At 45.0% G+C, this 6,965-nt stretch overlaps 1 non-coding gene across 1 annotated transcript; it reads right to left on the bottom strand.

Annotated features, from left to right (window-relative positions):
* Nucleotides 1–2,641: 2,641 nt before the first annotated feature.
* Nucleotides 2,642–2,713, bottom strand: TRNAV-CAC (transfer RNA valine (anticodon CAC)). Its single transcript has one exon. It is a non-coding gene; the product is annotated as a tRNA-Val (tRNA).
* Between the last annotated feature and the right edge of the window lie 4,252 nt (nt 2,714–6,965).

Here is a 6,965-nt window from a genome sequence, read left to right as displayed (position 1 = left end):
TTTGTATATACATGTTTATGTTTACACGCATAAATCTTTAAAACTGTGGATACACTATTTCGTTCATTATCCTTTTTTCTCACATTCTCTTTTTTTTTCATTATTATTATTATTCTGTTTCAGTCTTTCTCTCAACCAATATTTACATCGGAATATTAAACAATGAACCATCCAAGAGTTCTAACGTTCCCGCGGTATAGTGGTTATCACGTGCGCTTCACATGCGCAAGGTCCTCGGTTCGATCCCGAGCAGAAGCAACGAACACTGGTTTTTGAAGAATTTTTGTCTACGTGTCTTACTGAAACATCCGTTGATGCCGCAGTGACCTGGATTGCAGCCTCCACGTCAGAGGATGACCCTCCGAGCGGCATCCGAACGTCTGGCGCCACCGAGATGTTAGAGGATGCCTGTTGCTTCTTAATGAACAGAAGATTGGTCGGATGCCCTTTTTTGTTATGGATATTACCTATTCCTACTGCAGTGTCCATAATTTAGTCTAATTAACGTCAGATCTTACTCAGAACGTCCAGTGCGCATTCCCACATTCGCATTTCAAGCACCCACAATCTCCATACAAATGTAAACATCCAACAGGGAATTTTGCAGCCCACCATGGCTGAGGAAGCACCGCCCTGGACTCTGTTCGTCTCCAAAAACCGGCCGTTTGTTTGAACCAAAGAAACCGCCGTGAATCTGCCCGCCTCACCCCCGGTCGCCTGGGTAGGCCTACATGTGGTCATTTGGGATTTAGGAAACCCAAGTCTAGGCTGGATAACCTGCTTTTATTCGGGAGTTTATAGAAATGCGGAGAGTTTTTTATGCTTCGTGTTATTCTCTTTTCTTTCTTTCTTTCTTTCTTTGTACAGCGTATGTCATATGTCTATAGCTTCTTTTATGCCTAATAATATCCATTCTGTCCAACATAGTTCATCAAAAGAAATCAAAATCTAACTTTTAATAAGGTTCGAATAACGTAGCTAGCATAACTGTTTCGCTGTAGTTAACACGTGATGTTCGCACTGCCACAGATCACCAAAGATGCTAACCTTGTTTACGGTTCGTTTTAACTGGTATAAGCCGGGCGCCCTTGTTAGCGACACGCTATAGTGCTTTTCTCTTGCTGTCTATAGAGCATCGTCACTTTATCTCTTTATATTGATGTGTACATACTTCTAAACGAGGTAAGTATGACTATTCTTTATTGGTTTATTTTGTATGTATAGTTCTATGCGAATGGTATGAAAATGTTCGGACAGTTAACTAGCCATCTCTTCGCATATTCATAATACTATGACACAAAGGCAGCACTCAAGGCCACATCCGTCTTGTAATTCACCATTTGAATCTACTTCCCAACTTACTGAATCAGAAAGTTAACGCTCGTTGAACCAGAGGGAACACCACGCCCAATTAGTGGCAGGTGTGTACAGGTGCTGAACGGCTTCTCGTGGATAGAGTGGATAGCAGTGGATCGTCAGGATGAACAAGAACAGCAAGAACGCGAAGGGAATGAGAAAGAGGAAGAAGGAAGTGAGATAATGAGAGAGAGAGGGGGGGGGGGCAGTGAAAGAGTGAGAGGGCGAGAGAAAGGGAGAGAAGGAAAGAAAGAGAGGATAGAGAGTACAGAGACAGAGAGAGAAAATGGTGGGGGGGGGGAGGAAAAGAAAGATAGATAAAAAGAGAAAAAGAGAGAGGGAAAGAGATAGAAAAAGTCACGAACAGAGAGAAAAGGGTGGCGAGAAGGGAGAGAGTGTGTGTGGAAGAGTAAGGGGGGAGATAGGGAGGAAAGAAGAAGGAGAGGGAGAGGGGGGGGGAGAAATAGAGAGTGAGTAATGGAGAAAGAAAGATAGATAGGGGGAGGGTGAAGAGAGATATAAAAACAGAGGTATATAGACAAAGAGTCGCGAGAGTGAGAAAGATCGGGAATGAGAGAGAGAGATGAAATGAAAGGAATGAAAGAAATATAGACAGTCTGAGAGTGTGCTTGAGAGAGTGAGACAGATAGAGAGAGGGAAGGTGATGGAGAGACAGAAATAAAGTTAGAAAAAGGGGTGAGTGTGAGTGACAGAGAGAGGAGGGAGTGAGATAGAAATAGATAGACAGATAGAAAGGATGTCTGTGAGTAAGAGAGAGAAAGACAGTGAAAGTAAAAGTGAGAGAATGAGAAAAAGAGAAAATAATTTTCGACTCTGATAATAGGTGAAGAAATAAATATAACTATATAACGCAAGCCTCCAGTGTACACATATCAACGGAAAAGGTCCACGCCGAGGCTGATCTCTGGCGTGCATCCCTCGTGTGGGAAACTAGTGCTGGCTGTCTACGTGGGTGTGGGGATTGTGGGTACTTGAAATGCGGATGTGGGAATGCGCACTGGGCATTTTGAATGTGATCTGACGTTAATTAGACTAATTGTGGATACTGGAGAAGAAAGAGGTAATATCCATAATAAAATAGGGCATCCAACTAATCTTCTGTTCATTTTGTAGCAACAGGCATCCTGTAACATCTCGGTGGCGCCAGACGTTCGGATGCCGCTCGGATGGTCATCCTCTGACGTGGAGGCTGCAATCCAGGTCACTGCAGCATCGTCAGTTGTTTCAGTAAGACATAGTCAAATTCTTCAAAATTTTGATCAGCTGTTTCCGCTCGGGATCGAACCGAGGACCTTGCGCATGTGAGGCGCACGTGATAACCACTACACCACGGAACGGTATTAATGAAGAATGTTTCATTTTGTTATATTCTGATGTAAATAGTGGTTGAAAGCGATAGAGAGAGAGAGAGAGAGAGAGAGAGAGAGAGAGAGAGAGAGAGACTGAGAGAATGATAACAATAATAAAAAAACAAAAACAGAAAATATGAGTGAAAAGGGAAAAAGAACGAAAGAGATAGTGTATCCACTATTTCAGATTTATTGTGTGTAAATACAAATAGGTATATATGAATATATATGTATATATATATATATATATATATATATATATATATATATATATATATATATATACACACACACAATGTGCGTGCTCCTATATATATGTATGCTTCTATGTGTGGGTGTTCTCATATGTATACGTAAGTGTATACATGCATGTTTATATTCATATATATATATATATATATATATATATATATATATATATATATATATATATATATGAATATATATATGTCTACATATATATATATATATATATATATATATATATATATATATATAATGTACACACACACACACATACATACACACACACACACACACACACACACACACACACACACACACACACACATATATATATATATATACACACACACACACACACACACACACACACACACACACACACACACACACACACACACACACACACACACACACACACACACACACACACACACACATATATATATATATATATATATATATATATATATATATATATATACATATATACACACACACACACACACACACACACACACACACACACACACACACACACACATATATATATATATATATATATATATATATATATATATATATACATAAGTATATATATGAATATATATATACATGCATATATAAAGATACACAAATATGTACACACACACATATATACAGAAATAGATATATACATATATAAGTGTGTGTGTGTGATATACATATGCCTATGTATACACATACATATTGTTACAAGAAAGTGTACTATAAGAATGTAAGTGTGTTTGTGTTCGTGGCGATGAAAAAGCCCGCCAAAATAAGAGTATGCTCGGGGCGCCGAAAAGCCCGCCAAAAACGCGCCGTTGCGTGATTGGCTGCCTGCAAGGTGGGACGAGAATCCGGAGTCGTGATTGGCTCCGAGAGGGGAGTGGCGGGTTGTTCGAAAAGAGATCTGGAAGAGCGAGGACGGTCCATGACAGTAGCTGCGATCTCGATTGTGCTGCTCTCTCTAAGGAGGACACAGACAGAATAAGGTGATCAAGTTGTGCGCATGTGTGAGGTGACCGCATTTCCTCGGATATAAGTGACGTTCTTGTAAGTAAACCGTGGATTGCTACCTGTTTGTCCTTCACCCCGCCAACTTCATTTAGTGACCTGGGTGCGAATACACTCGTCAAAGGCTGCTCACCGAACCCCGTGGGACAGGCAGTTAAAGAAGTGTAGCATCCTGCCATACAGGGTGGGTTGTGTGAGGCACTTACACGTGAATCTGTCTTTGTTACCTAACATTGGTGTCAGGAGTGGGATTCAGTTGATAATAGTAAGTCCTTTGCACTGGTGGAACGCAATGGCTGATAATATGGCGGACGACAGGACAGAAGGCACTGAGGAAATGGCGGGAGAGCAGGTAGTGCCTACCAGACAGGCAGCAGGCACACCACCTCCATCATCCCCTGTCGTAACAGGGGTGGATTTGGACACCATTATTCGACTGTTGTCACAAACACGGGAGACAATAGAACGGCAGACAGCACAGGCCACTGAAGAGAGAGCGCAGCAAGCAGCACAGCAGTTACAGTCAATGAGTGAATTGAAGTACACACTGAAGGCAGAGCTGGATGCGATGGAAACACGGGTGAGAGACTATACCAATGATGTTTGTGCTCGTGTAAAGTGGGAGGTTAAAAGGGAAGTGGAGGAGCCACTGCAGGCCATGAAACACCAGCTGGCAGCAGTGACAAGGGATGTGGAGGCCTATCGGCAAATGATGGCTTTGTCGGCAGTCTTGACGTCACTGCAGGGGTATGTCTTAGTTGAGGGCAATGCTGCACCATGGGCTCTACGGGAACAAAACCTGACAGAAGTGGCATCAACTTCCTGGTCTCAACAGAATATGGTTGAAGAGGAGGGCCCATCTGCCCCTCCCCTCTTTCCGTCACCCCCGCCGAATACAAAGTGCATTCCAAAGGACCAGCTGGGAATAACGGATGTGGCATGGGCAGCCGTGATCGACAAGCGACTAGCCGAGTATGACGGTAAAGTATCGTGGAATGCGTTTCAAGCCCAGTTCGAGACTGTAGCTAGGAGGCAAGGCTGGAATGATGAGGAAAAGGCATACAAGCTTGTCATCAGCTTAAAGGGCGCGGCTGTAGAGGTGTTAGAGCACTTGACCGCCGCCCAAATGCGATCGTATGCCTGTGTAGTGAGGGCCTTACAACGCCGCTTTGGCCGTCGCCAGCAGCCAGAGGTGTACCACGCTCAGTTAAAGACACGGACAAGGAGGCGGGATGAATCCCTTCCACAGCTGGCACAGGATATCGAAGTGCTGGTGGGTGGGGCATATCCAATGGCCACAGAAGAGACCATTGACATGCTCGCCAAGGACAGCTTTGTGGACGCACTAAATGACAAACAGCTTCAGGTCCATGTGAAGCAAGCAGGGCCGCACAACATACAGGAAGCATTGGTGCGTGCAGCTGAATTTGAGGCTTTCTTGCTCACCACCATGCCAAGCTATTCTATGCATCGTTACAGGGGAGAGATGACAATTAGCCCACGCCACATACATGTGAGGAGGACCATGGCTAAAAGATCCCCTCCCTCAAGGAGAACAAGCCCTGATGGCTTCCGAGGCATTTGCTGGAGGTGTGGACTGAAGGGACACAGGAGGAACGAGTGTACTAGTGGTGGTGCCAATAGTTCTTGCTCGATGGAGGATCACCGTCGCCCCATCTTCCAACCTTGTTGCAGGGCATGTGGAGATCAGGATCTAAGGAGTGCCAGAGACTGGAACAGGGAATATGGCCCAGCTGGGAGAAGGGGCGGCTGCCCAGCAAGATGCCATGTCGCCCCAGTACACAAGATATCAGCAGGTGGTAGCACCCATAGCCATGAGAGTGGCTGGCAAGATCAACAGGCGCCCTGTGGAGATGGTAGTGGACACAGGATCAGAGCTGACATTTATCAGGAAGGATCTGATTGTATCCTGTGGTATACCTAAATCTGGCCAGAAATTATGAGGTGTTACTGGTGATTGTATACCCATGAGAGGCCCAGTGTGGGTGAGCCTAAATGTGGGTGACGTGATAGAACGTTTACCAGTGTTTGTAGCCGAGATGGAGGATCCCTGCTTGCTTGGGCTGGATTACTTGGCACGTGTGGAGGCGTGTGTGGATCTCCAGAGAAGAAGGATGACAGTAAGAGGTCATGAGGTGCCTCTAATCCTGGGAGAACATGCCCTAGTGGCACAGGTAAAGCCGAAGCAAGGGAGGAAACAGCAGAATGTGAACAAGCAACACACTCGGGATAAGGCCATGTGCACAGTTACCAGACTCACATATCCCACTACCACTTCATTTCATCTTGCAACACAAGACACCCTGCAGTCACAAGGAAAGGAGGCTAAGCTAGTAGTGCAACGGGAAGTAATACCAAGCCACCTGGAGGACCTAGTTCAACGGAGCATCAAGCATCTAACAAGTGAGCAAGCAAGAAAAGTGCGACGGTTGCTTAATCAGTATGCAGACGTGTTTAGCCAGGGAGATATGGACTTAGGACGCACATCGATGGTGAAACATCACATTTACACCTGTGATACCCCTCCCATCAAGCAGCCGCACCGTCGAGTACCACCTGCAAAAAGAGAGGAGATGCAGTGTGCAGTACAGGAGATGGCAAAGGCCGGTATTATAGAGCGTTCAAACAGTCCTTGGTGCTCCCCAGTGGTGCTAGTGACAAAGAAGGACGGGAGCAAACGATTCTGCGTGGACTATCGAGCTCTGAACGCCGTCACCGTCACCGATGCCTACCCCTTGCCTCGCATTGATGATACGCTGGACGCACTCTCCAAGGTTCAATGGTTTTCTACATTGGACCTTAAGTCTGGTTACCATCAAGTGGAAGTGCAAGAGGAAGATAAAGAGAAGACTGCATTCTCTTTTGGTCAGGGGCTGTGGCACTTTAATGTCATGCCCTTCGGTCTGTGCAACGCCCCTGGATGTTTTGAACGCCTGA

Source organism: Penaeus vannamei, chromosome 11 (assembly GCF_042767895.1).
Source record: "Penaeus vannamei isolate JL-2024 chromosome 11, ASM4276789v1, whole genome shotgun sequence".
Classification (NCBI taxonomy): Eukaryota; Metazoa; Arthropoda; class Malacostraca; order Decapoda; family Penaeidae; genus Penaeus; species Penaeus vannamei.
The sequence above is the reverse complement of the archived record's forward strand: the minus strand, read 5'-3'. Positions and strand labels throughout refer to the sequence as shown.